Genomic DNA, 13,670 nt, shown 5'->3' with positions numbered 1-13,670 from the left:
TTTTTTCATAGAAGAGCTAGGAACTATGTTTCTGCTACTCTTTCACCACATCGGTTATTATGCCACAGTATCACTTCAACAAATTTTATCAGAATAATTAAAGCACATTTGTAACCCAATAATTCCCATTGCACACTACATGATGTAGGCACAAAAAAATAAAAAAGCAGCTAAATATAGATTCAAGGGCAAATTACACTAATAGTCTCTATAATTTGGAGCTCGTGTCACTTTAATCCCTGACTTTTCAATTGTGACACATTTGACCCTGAATTTTGAATCTTGTTTCAAATAAGGACAATTGAACATATTATTGCTTAATTTCAATGGAAAAACTGTCAATTTGATAAAATATAAATTAATTTGATAAAAATAAATATCAAAAAAAATATTTTAAAATTTTTAAAAATTATTTCTACCCACCAAAGATAATATTATGTAAAATTAATAAAAATTACATGATTAATTTTTAAAAATTAATTTTACATGATCATCATCCAAATACATAATAAAAATTAATTTGGCAAAAAAAAAAATGTCTAAAAGATTTATCAATTTTATATAATTTTATCTTTAGTAGGTAGAAATAATTTTAAAAAATTCAAAAATAATTTTTTGACATTTATTTTTGTCAAATTAGTTTATATTTTATCAAATTGACGAATTCGCCCTTGAAAAATCCAATAGTGTCTTCAATTGTTCTTATTTGGAACAAGATTCAAAATTTAGGGTCAAATGTGTCACAATTAAAAAGTTAGGGACTAAAGTGACACAAACCCCAAACTGTAGGGACCGTTGGTATAATTCACCATAGATTCAAAGAATCATTCCATGGATACTAACACTCTTGCGATTGGTTGTCCCCCCAAAAAAAAAAAAAAAAATTACTCTGTTTGATTTCAGTTTTCATAATTCACTTTTTATAAAATTTTATTTTTTCATTTTTTGTATTTTTTTGTTTTCACTGAATTTTTAAAAATATTTTAAGCAACTTTTTTAATTTTTGGACACACCTAACATAAATATACTTAAAAAGTATAATATTTGTATAAAAAATTCTATAAAAAATTCACTAAATACCAAAAATACCCCCTCCAAAAAAACGAAAATTTAGAACATTTTTTGTATTTTTGTGTATTTATTAATTTTTCAAAATATTTTTCATAAATATTTTACTATTTAGATGTATCTAAGTAAGGTGCATCTAAAAAAGTAAAAAACATTGCTTAAATTTTTAAAAATATTCACTAAAAAAAAACACACAAAAAATAAAAAACTCAATTTTCAAAAAATTAAATTTAGAAAACTGAAACCAAATACACTGATTGATTGTTAAAAAAAGTAATGATACTTGAACATCCAATGATATTTAGACACATGGTTTGAGTATGGGTTTTAGTAAGAGTTGAAGTATATGTAGCATTACTCAAATTTCCATACTTGGGAGTGGAAAAAATCAACTTATAATGGTAAATGGAAAAGGAAAAGAGAAATAGAATCCAAGGGTATTCTATGCATTACAACAAAAATAGAAATATAATCCAACTTGGGGGCAGAGAACCATTTTAATAATCTTCCCAAAACCTTGTCAAATAGCACGAAAAGAAAAGAAAAAACCAGAAGAAAAAACCTTTTTAATAATCTCCGGTAGGTTTTATTTGATTAAATTATTATTATATATTACTCGATAGAGATTAATTGAATCAATAAAATTATAAGAGATTAGTTTTAATTAAATATTATTTAGATAAATTTTATGGTTAAAAAGTTTTAATTGTAAGAATTTATAGACAAACGTTAAGGTAATATTCGGTAATAGTTAAAAACATCTTAATTTAATTAATTTATTGTACAATATTCTTAGGTACATAAAGTTTTACAAGTGATTCCATTAAACACATTATAGAAACTCACAAATAAATTATATTGTTCTTAACATGGATTGAATTAAATTTTTTCAATAATGTTACAATTTTTTTTAATTTTTTTTTTGAACTACAATAATATTAGAATGATCATTAGAGCTTTCATAATTTTTTTTTTGAATGTTAAAATTGAAATTGAGAGGACATTATGTAATATATAAGAAAAATTTGACAAAAATATACATATAAAATAGAAATTTTACAAAAGGTTAGAGTGGCTGGAACTCCCTGACTGCCTTCATTTGGGATGTGGATTGATTTTTTTACTTTTTAATTTTTTTAGTTATTTTAGCTTTGGGTTAAAAAGTCTCATTTAGGATGAACTTTTTGACTTTTTTAATTTTTGTGAAAAAACAAATAAAATAATTATAATTTAAATATAATATTTTATTTTATTAACTTTTTAATTTATTTTATTTTTTTATGGTTAAAATAAACTCCAACCAACATCCCAAACATTGAGAGTTGAGAGGTAGGGAGAGCAAATGAGATGGGTTCGACTATGGTACCCAAAAGTGGTATTCGGGTACCATACACAAAAATGAATTTTAGCTGTTAGATGGAAATTTTTAATCTGGACCATTGAAAAAATAAAAAAATAAAGCGGTTGAACCGGTCACCACACAGCCAGCACTTCCTCTCTCTCTGTTGTGTTCTGCCTCTTTCTCTCTCTACAATAGACCCACCCCTCCATGTATCCACTGTGTTCTGTTCTACTCTTTGAACTCAAATTCATTAGCCCCAAGGTTAGGGCAAATCTGGGAACAAGATCGTCGATTTCTATCTCAAAAACCCTTGTGCTCGCCTCACCCTTCTCTACTCTCAAGGTAATGCTGCTGATCTAGGCCAGCTTTACGAGCTCTTTGTTCAGCTCAAAGCCAATCTCAGAGTCAATCTCATTGGGTCAGCTTTTTTCCCCTTTGATTTTCTCATATATATATATATATATATAGATTCAGAGTTCCAAGTTTTTTTTTTTGTTTTGTTTTTTTTTTTAAGAAATTCTTTTTGGGTTTCTCTTCATTTCTATATATATGTATATATATTTGATTTTTTTTATAGTTACCTTAGAAAATCATATATATAAATATATCTATTGATTTTTTTTTTCTTATGATTTTTATAAAATCTTTTATATGGTAAACTTCATGAATTTTGTGGCGTTTGAGTTTTGGGTTTCTCTGCATTTCTAATAAACCTCACATATCCCCCCGTTCCCTCTCAAATCTGTTTCCACAATAAGAACAAAATGATGCATCGCCCAAAACCAATCCAAACCCATATACTGTAAATTCATATTTCACATTCTGAAGAACTCTAGCATCCATTAAAATGGTTTTTTTTTTTTTTTTTTTCCTTCCCTCCTTTTGTTAAGTTGTTGCCAAATTTATCTGATTTTGGTGACATGCGTGAACTAGGGTTTGAGCTAGGAAGAGATCAACCTCAACTGAGTGCAACAAGTCTGCATAAAGGGTTTGGAAGGTAATTATTTTTGTATGGAGACTTCAGTCATTCCTATGATCTAATAATATATTGATATTGATTGGATGTATATTAATATATTTTTATTCCTCAATGTGTTTTTGTATGGTATTTTTTTGGGTTTTTGGTATGTGATTGGAGGTGGGATTTTTTTTCCTCAATCACTTTGGCTGCCTTGCAATTTACATTAAAGCAAAAGGATAGTATCCTAGATGCGAAATGCATATGCAGCTAAATTCACCAAGTTTCTAATTAGACACTTGAATGGCTTCCAGGACAAAGTAATGGCTATGGTACTTGGCATTTGAAGAATGGCACTTGACACTTGGATTTGAAGAATGACACTCGTTATCTGTTTGTTATCAGTTTGGTTTGGTATCTGCTGTTGTGATTTGCTGCTGTGAATTGGGACGGATGTGCTCAACTAAGGTGCCTTGGGATTGATTGTTGAAGGATTCAGTAGGAGGAGATGAATTTTGCCAACTGTTTTTTGCTCTCCTTTGTGATTTTTCTCTGCTTTTTGGTTTGTCTTTCGCAAATTGTCTTTTGCTCTGCTTTGAATTATTAGTTCCTTAATGTTTGCAGGTGAGATGGGCTGGAATTATGGTTGTTTTTACTTGTTATATGATCTGGTGAGGAGCATTGGGTTGTGTTGAAGGAACCATTCAACTAGAAGTGATCAAGTGGGGGATTTTTATTGGGTGATACTAGCCGGGGTTTTTTTTTTTTTTTTGGTGGGTGATTTTCTAGCTTAGCTAGGTGGATTGAGTACTTGAGTTGGCTTTGCTGGTTTGTATTGTATAGCCTTGGTTTGTTCTTTGTTTGTTTTTCATTTTCTTTGTTGGTTTCTCACCAACTTGTGAGGCTTGTGCTACCATATAATTGGCTATGCTTTTTAGTGTCAATCTAATTGGGATTGTGAAGTTATGTTTTGATGTTGTTTGCACTATCCTCTCCTTTATTGATGTATTTTCATGTGTTCTGTATGTTGATTTCATCAATAGTCTTCTTTCTTTTTGATGAGAAAAAAAGAAAAAGAAAAAGCGAAGCAATGGCTATGATTGTAGAATGCACGTCATCAATGACATTTCTCTTTTTATTTCATTAGATTGCACTTACTTGGTTAATGTTAGCTTACCATTTCATTCAACCATACTTATCACTTTTTTACACTTCTCTTACAATTCAAATAAATCTCACTTACTCAACCTTACTTACTACTATATTAGATTTGACTTACTAATCCAACTTCACCTATTATTTAATGAGACTGCGGCACTTAAAATATTTAACAACAAATGGTAAGTGGAATCTGAATGAATGGTAAATTTTGTTCAAACATGACTTACTACTAAACAAGACTCTACTTAATATTTTATTTGACTTAATTTACTACTTCCCACTTACTATTTTATTAGACTTGACTTACTACTCAATTAAATTCTACTCACTACTCAATAATACTCTACTTGCAATAAAATTTGACTCTACTTACTACTCTATTGGAATTGACTTACTACCTAATCAAAACATGTTATTACACAATAAGACACTACTTTATTGGACTTGACTTACTAAACCTCTCTTATTAATTAATGGGACTCCACTCACTATTTTATTAAATCTCACTTATTACTCATTGAGACTCTAATTAGGCTTGGTTTGGCATAATAAAAAAAAGTCAAAAAGTCACTATCATATTTAAGTCATATCATCTTATCTAAGTCACATTATCTTTCTATCACATCACTTCAAACCCAACCCATATTTCATAAAAAGTCAAAAAGTGTACTTGTTTAGTTTATCCCAAACAACCCCTTACTATGTTATTATATTTGACTTACTACTCAATTAAATCTCATTTAATAGTCGATAAGACTCCACAATTACTCAATCAAACTTGACTTGCTACTCAACAACTGTTACTACCACCACCACCACCACTACCATCGCTATTGCTACCATCACTACCATGCTATTACTACCACCACCACCATTACCACCACCTTCATCAATATTGTCATTGTTTCCACAAACATCACTAAAATCTTACTACCACTATCATCGCTACCTCTACCACTATCACTGCCAACACTACCACCATCAATGCTACCATGCCACTACTGTCACCACAATGCCACTGTCACCACTACCTCTGTCACCACCACTATGCCACTATCACAACTACCACTATCACTACCACCACCACGACCACCACTACTACTACCAACATCACCATCATGTCACCACTACTACTTAATCAAACTCCATTTATTACTAGATCAAACATGAGTTACTACTCAATAAGACGCCACTTAATTAGACCTGACTTATTGCTTAATTAAATCTCACATACTACTCAATTAGATTATGTTTACTATTTCATCAAATTTATTATTGTTCCAAAAAAGTTGAAAAATACTTGGCTTCCACTTAGTACTTAATAAGTTTTCACTTACTACTTCATTAGACTCCACTTATTATTCAGTTTCAGTTTCACTTACTACTCAATGAGTTTCCACTTGCTATTTCACTATACTCCACTTACTACTCAACGAGCTTCTCCTTACTATTTCACTAGACTTTAATTACTATTCAATGAGTTTTCACTTACTATTTCATTACACTTCACTTACTACTCAATTTTGGTTTCACTTACTACTTAATGAACTTATACTTACTACTTCAATAGACTCCATTATCTACTCAATTTTGATTTCACTTACTACTTAATGAGTTTCTACTTTTACTATTTCATTACAGTTCACTTACTACTCAATGAGACTCTATTTACTACTAAATTAAACCCCACTTATTACTTAATGAGACTCCACTTACTACTCATTAATTGTCCACTTACTACTCCATCAAACTTGACTTACTATCTAATTAAACACTACTTATTACTCAATGAGACTCAACATACTACACAATCAAACTCCACTTTACTACTACTTACAAAGACGCCACTCAATTGGATTTGATTTACCACTCATTTAAATCCCACTTAGTTGTATCATATTAAACACCACTTACTATTCAATGAGAGACTCCACTTATTAGTCAATCAAATTTCACTTACTACTCATCTAAATATGGCTTACTACTCAATTAGACACTAATTAATTGGACTTGACTTGCTACTTAATTAAATCTCACTTACTACTCAATGAAACTTTACTTACTATTTTATTAGACTTTGCTTACTATTCAATTAAACTCTTTTTATTACTCAATAAGTACAAGTACAATGAATGGTAAGTATTGTGCTCATTAATGGTAAGTACTTAATAATATTCTACTTACTACTTAATGAAATTGCATTTACTATTCCATCATGTTTAACTTACTACTTATTTAAACCACACTTACTATTTTATCAGACTTGACTTATTACTCATTCAAATCACACTTACTACTTAATAAGAACTCATTTACTACTCAATAAGACCTTTCAATTAGTTATAAATATTGTTATAATAAGTAGTAAGTATTGTCACAATTAGTTATAACTAAGTTTGAATGTTCACTTACTATTTTATCAAATTTGACTTACTACCTCTCAATTAGCTGGTTTTTCGTGCTCCTCGGGGAGGTTTAGTCTCCTTGGGTACGATAGCCCTACAGTTTGGACTCCCGTGGTTCTAAATCTAGTTTCACAAGTGCAACGTAAAGTAGAAAAAACACAAATGAAAGTCCAAATCTGACAAATCTTAGAAAATCCATTAATCACCAAAGATGCCAAAAATGGACTGCATTGCCAGATTTCAAAGTCGCCACCTAAATATTTTTGAAAAATTTAGGAAATCCGTGACTCATGCCAAAGGCCACTTGTCTGTCATAACCAAACTGTCTTGGCTCGGGAACGTAGGTATGAGAGAGGAAGGTCATGAATTGAGCACTCCACTCACCCGATCGTGGTTGTTGGCTTAATGGACAAGTAAGTAGTAAACCGTTGCACAAATGAGTTTATAATGTACAAGATAATTACATTTATTGATGAGTTATTGTTTCTTACATAATCACTTTAGTTGCTTTGCAATTTACATTAAAGCAAAAGGATTGTATCCCAGATGTGAAATATCCAGTGTGGTATCTACCTACATATTTTTTGGTAATTTACTTATCCATTTTATAATTGAAAGCATTTGACTATGTAGCATGTCATGTTTATCTATACTAAGCTTGTGTTATTGATATTTATACTAATTTTTATGAGTTGTAACAACATATTTTGCACCACAAGGTTCATAAGCCAAACATGCACAAGTCCTATTTTGGAACAGAACGGCCTTATCCCCGTCAGCGATTACAAATAGAGGCATCTTGTGATCCATCGCATCAAGAAATTTCTTTAACACCCATATGTATGTCTCTACTGTCTCGGAAGCCAACAGTGCACACCCAAAAATGGTCATTTGAAAGTGGTTGCTCACACATTGTAGTATCACAAAAGGTTTGTTGTACGCATTTGTCCGATACCTAGTATCAAACATCAACACATCACCAAAACAAAGATAATCTGTTTGAGATCATCTTCTTTATGAATATTATACTTACCATCATTACCATCATCATCATCTAGTTCATATATAATGTTATTCTTATTTTGCTGAGTATTGTCTTCCATCTGCAATAAGCATAAACAAATTAATTAAGAAAAAACAAGTAAAAAATGGTAAGTACAATACTAGGAAGTAAAATGGATGGTAAGTGGTAAGTTGAGTCACAAAGAGTTGCAAGTTGAATGAGAAGGAATGGTAAGTGTTGTGTTTTTGAATGGTAATTAAACTCATTTAAACCACATTTACTATTCAATAAGACTGTACTTGTTACTTTATCAAAATCACACTTACTACTTAATGAGACTCTACTTAAACTCATTTAAACCACATTTACTATTCAATAAGACTGTACTTGTTACTTTATCAGAATCACACTTACTACTTAATGAGACTCTACTTATTACTTTATCAAACTTAACTTATCAACCATTTAAACCACACTTACAAGTCAATGAGACTATACTTCCTATTTCATCAGACTTGACTTACCACTCATTTAAACCACATTTACTACTCACTAAGACTGTATTTATTACTTTATCAGACTTGACTTACTACTCATTTGAATCACACTTACTACTCAATGAGACTCTACTTACTACTTTATAAACCTTGACTTATTAGTTATTTAAACAACACTTACTACTCAATAAAACTCTACTTACTATTTTATCAGACTTGACTTAACACTCATTTAAACCACACTTACTACTCAATGAAATTGTACTTACTGTTTTATCAGAATCACACTTACTACTCAATGAGACTCTACTTACTACTTTATCAAACTTGACTTATTAACCATTTAAACCACACTTACTAGTCAATGAGACTGTACTTACTATTTCATCATATTTGACTTACCATTCATTTAAACCACACTTACTATTCAATAAGACTGTACTTACTACTTTATCAGACTTGACTTGCCACTCATTTGAATCACACTTACTACTCAATGAGACTCTACTTACGACTTTATCAAACTTGACTTATTTATTATTTAAACAACACTTACTACTCAATAAGACTCTACTTACTATTTTATCAAACTTGACGTAATACTCATTTAAACCACACTTACTGTTCAATGAAACTGTACTTATTACTTTATCAGAATCACACTTACTACTCAATGAGACTCTACTTACTACTTTATCAAACTTGACTTATCAGTCATTTAAACCACACTTACTAGTCAATAAGACTGTACTTACTATTTCATCAGACTTGACTTACTACTCATTTGAATCACACTTACTACTCAATAAGACTCTCCTTACTACTTTATTAGACTGAACTTACCACTCATTTAAGCCACACTTACTACTCAATGAGACTGTACTTACTACTTTATCAAACTTGACTTATCACCCATTTAAACAATATTTCCTACTCAATGAGACTCTACTTACTACTTTATTAGACTTGACTTATCAATCATTTAAACTAAACTTAAGGCTACATTTACTATTTCATCAAACTTGATTTTTTTTTTCTTACCATTTGAATCTCATAATTTTTCTTTTAACTAGGTGAAATGTTGTTCCAACAAAACATAAAAATTTATAAATTCAAAATGTAATGGAAGTGAAAGTAAAAAGAGAGAGACTTACCTAAGGAGTTCCAGATCAACAACAATTCTATCTTAAAATCTTCAAAAGTTTTAAAAATGAACATCAAATTTTGTTTATGGAATCCTCAAATGAATTTGAAAATTTCCTATATTTTGTTAATCATATTTCTCATTTATTGCATTTATTGTGGTAGATGAAAAAGATATTAGGCTTCATTTATTGCCATTCATTGCCATTAAGTAGATAAATAAAAATAATAATATTCCATAAAATGTAAAAAAATTATAAATTTCATATTTATTTTGTATATATATATTTTTTTTGTTTACATTCTATTTTATAAAATTTATATTTATTTTAGAGGTTAGGTGCATTTTATTAATGTTTGAATGGTAAGTGTAGTTACGTGGAATAGTAAGTACAACTATATCGAGTAGTAAGTGTGTTTAGTTGTTGTAGTAAGTTGGAAATCACTTATTTAAACCATACTTACTATTTTATCAGACTTACTTACCACTCACTTAAACCACACTTATTATTCAATGAGCCTCTACTTATTACTTTATCAGACTTAACTTACCACTCATTTAAATAACATTTACTACTCAATGAGACTCTACTTGCTAATTTATCGAATTTCACTCATCACTTAAACAACACTTACTACGCAATTAGACTCTACTTACTACTTTATCAAACTTGACTCATCACTTAAATAGTACTTACTACTCAATGGAACTTTACTTACTATTTTAATGGACTTGATTAATCAATCTTTTAAACTAAACTTAAACTATACTTACTACTTCATCAAACTTGATTTTTTTTTCTTACCACTTAGATTTCATAGTTTTTCTTTTAACCAGGTGAAATGTTGTTCCAACAAAACATTAAAATTTATAAATTTAAAATATCATGGAAAGTTAAAGTAAAAAAAAAGATAGAGACTATAGAGATATAGATTGTTACCGAGGGAGTTCCAAATCAACAACAATCTTATCTTCAAATATTCAAAATTTTAAAAAATAAACATAAAATTTTGTTCATGGAATTCTCAAATAAATTTTAAATTTTCCTATATTTTATTAATTATATTTCTTCATTAATTGCATTTATTATTTTCAAGTGTGGTAAATGAAAAGGAAACTAGGTTTCATTTATTGCCATTAAGTAGATAATAAATAAAAAAAAAATCTTATTTCATAAAATGTAATAAATTATAATAAAATGTATAAAATTCACATTTATTTTGTATATTTTTTTCTTAAATTCTATTTTATAAATTTTATATTTATTTTAGAGATTTTGAAAATTTATTATAACTTAATTTTTTAAGTTTACATGTTACCTGAATAGCAAGTTAAGTGTATTTTATTAATAATTAAATGGTAAGTATAGTTATTAAAAATAGCAAGTATAATCATATCAAATAGTAAGTGTAGTTTGTTATTGTGGTAACTTGAAAACTACTTTTTGGTTTCAAAACCATTGAAAACTATCTTATTTTTTATGAAACTACCTAGATTTCTTAACCTGATTTTAATTATTACTAATCAATGGTTAGATTTATTTTACTTTTAGATCTAATGGTCCAAATTTATTTATGTATGATACATGAAAACCACATTAATGTATCATAGAAAAATCCAAATGAGATATGCATAGACTGAAGTGAGGAGAAATTGTGTGGTGTAAAATGATGGTACACGTGGCTGGCTCTCCTCCACAAAAAGGGAAGGGCCATAGATTAAGATTCACTTTTTTGACTATATTAATTCAGGCTAAAAAATTTGTTTAGGTTATTTTTTTTTTTTTAAACTTTTTGAAAAAAAAAAAAAATTATAATTTGAATGTGACATTTTAAAAAAAATTTATTTTCACATACCTATTTATCTCAGTGTATATCATTTTTCAGAGCGCATACTTAATAATTTTATTATTAGTTATTTTCTCATTTCACACCAAATATTTCAATCTTATCCTTAACTCATATCCTTGTATACACTACTTCAATCCTCTTTTTATACAACTATTCAAAATTGTATACCAACAATTTAGACTCCATTTCAATTTAAGGAGAAGTAGAGTTTTTAATCAGTGGTGTTACTGTGAAACAGAAAAGGATTAGTGGGTGGAACTTCAATGAAGATGGGTTTGAACTTGTAACGTCCCGAAATAAATACAATAACCCATTGACAATATCAATAAATGACACCATGATAAGATAATTATCTTCCATTAAATCCAATTGAGTCTACAAAAGGAAAACATATGCAGTATACATTCATAATGTCTGGCCCTGAATCTATAGCATATGTTGCGAACAAAAGAAAAAGAATGGAAGTTAAACAGATCAGGAATGCTTACAGCTTTCCAAGACGATACTTGGTTACAACAAAAGTGGACTTAAGTCCAATACAGTTAAAACCATTGACTTGTACAATATAAATACACAAAAGAAGCTCTCGCTCCAAGTCCTCCCAAGCTATTGCCTTAGCGGAGGAATATCATCAGCACCTGAAATGTTTTTCCCACACAGAGTGAGCCAAAGTCCAGTAGAAATAATCCAACGCAGTATATGAATCTTAACAAAGCTATAAGGTGAATGCATATGCAATGTCTGTGCCAAAACATTATTATGCAATGCCAAATTAATATTTTGATTCATAAATCATTTCTATTACAATAGAAAATAAGACAGTGAATCACACTCTAGGAATTTCAAAACAATCCAACCTTTCTTGAAAATTTCGTCCGGAGGAAATCGTAAGCCGGAACCCATGTAAACGTAGGCTATAAAAGCACTACTATTGTCATTTCACAAAAATTTTGTCCACGGGATCAGCATCCATGCATATACTTAGTTTTCGAGACTTTTATCCTGAACATTCAAGCCAACTTAATTTAACATTACAATTCATGTTCCCCAGATTTATCATTTTTTCTCCAAAAGATAAACATTTTCAATATATAAGTGGGAGATAATGCTCAATGCAAATGAATGAGGAAATAGTCTTATTCTTCTAATTCATATGCGATTTTTACAACAATCATAGCTATTCTCCACCGAAAGCCCAAAACAGATATTTCTAAACAGATAATTTATATTCCATAAAGATAAACTTTCCAAATTTCCAGTGATGAATGATAATACATATCCAACTCTACCATCCTCATCAATACCCAATCCAATTTGATAATTTCAACATCAATTTCATTATTTATACAAAACAAATATTTGAGGCATTTAGTGCAAAATTCCTTTCCTTTCCAAAGTTAACTCCAAGTATCAAAATCAACCATTTCTCCCCAACTCAACATTATTTCCAACATCAAAATCATTCTTAAGAATCCATATGAAAAACCCCTTTTTTGATTTTCACTCAAAACCCTAGATTTAATCTTCCGAAATCTCAATATTGTTTAGAAATAACAAATAGTTAAGTTAAAGCTCATAAAAAGAGTGAAGATATCCTTACCTCGAACTTAGAAGACGAGAGAGAGGATGTAGAAACTTCAAAGACACCGAAAATAGACTTTGCTCCAATCAAATGGAAGCTCTAGGTGAGCTCTACCCTTTTAACAAAGGGTCTAGGGTGTAAAGATTAATGGATGATAGTGTATTTGAGGATTGAAGATGAGTTTTAGAGAGAGTGTGAGAAATATTAGGGTTTTGAAATGTTTAGAGAGAGAGAGAGAGATGAAAAAGTGATTTAAAATGGGCTGTTTACGAACTGATATACGCATAGTTTGCTCATCGCAGGAAGTGTCACTCGAATAACCAGACACAATAAGTTGTTCCGCTCGAGCATAGAATACAATCTCCCAGAAGTTTTACAGACAGAAGACTGTCACTCGAGCGCAAGAAGCTTCGCTCAAGCGGAGAATACAAACTCCCAGTAGTTTTGTAGACGGAGGTCATCGCTCAAATACAAGAAGCTTCGCTTGAGTGAAGGGTCAAAAATATGTGTAACAATAGTTTGAAAAACAAGCTACCAACATGTTCCAAATGCAATCAACACATCCCAAAAGCCAAGCTCAAAGAGATTTGAGGGAAAACAAGACATGAATAACTATCAAAGACAACGAAACTCAGATCCAAAACATCAAATGGGTCGGGT

General features: G+C 29.9%; 2 long non-coding RNA genes across 12 annotated transcripts in view; one reads left to right on the top strand and one right to left on the bottom strand.

Annotated features, from left to right (window-relative positions):
- The first annotated feature begins 2,550 nt into the window (after positions 1–2,550).
- Positions 2,551–4,340, top strand: LOC114283968 (uncharacterized). 2 transcript variants are annotated; one of them, XR_014366249.1, is made up of 4 exons: positions 2,551–2,828; positions 3,344–3,407; positions 3,683–3,836; positions 3,993–4,340. It is a non-coding gene; the product is annotated as an uncharacterized LOC114283968 (long non-coding RNA). The 2 variants fall into 2 exon arrangements; XR_014366248.1 differs by having other exon boundaries at positions 2,556–2,752.
- A 7,429-nt stretch (positions 4,341–11,769) lies between these two features.
- The window catches only part of LOC145824529 (uncharacterized), a 36,456-nt gene continuing 34,555 nt past the window's right edge, over positions 11,770–13,670 (bottom strand). For all 10 annotated transcript variants that reach the window (XR_014366228.1, XR_014366230.1, XR_014366224.1 and 7 more), the window contains one exon: positions 11,770–12,066. This is a non-coding gene — a long non-coding RNA (uncharacterized LOC145824529). The remainder of the gene's footprint in view (positions 12,067–13,670) is intronic.

This window comes from Camellia sinensis, chromosome 4 (assembly GCF_055761805.1).
Source record: "Camellia sinensis isolate YWXY chromosome 4, ASM5576180v1, whole genome shotgun sequence".
Classification (NCBI taxonomy): domain Eukaryota; kingdom Viridiplantae; phylum Streptophyta; class Magnoliopsida; order Ericales; family Theaceae; genus Camellia; species Camellia sinensis.
The sequence above is the reverse complement of the archived record's forward strand: the minus strand, read 5'-3'. Positions and strand labels throughout refer to the sequence as shown.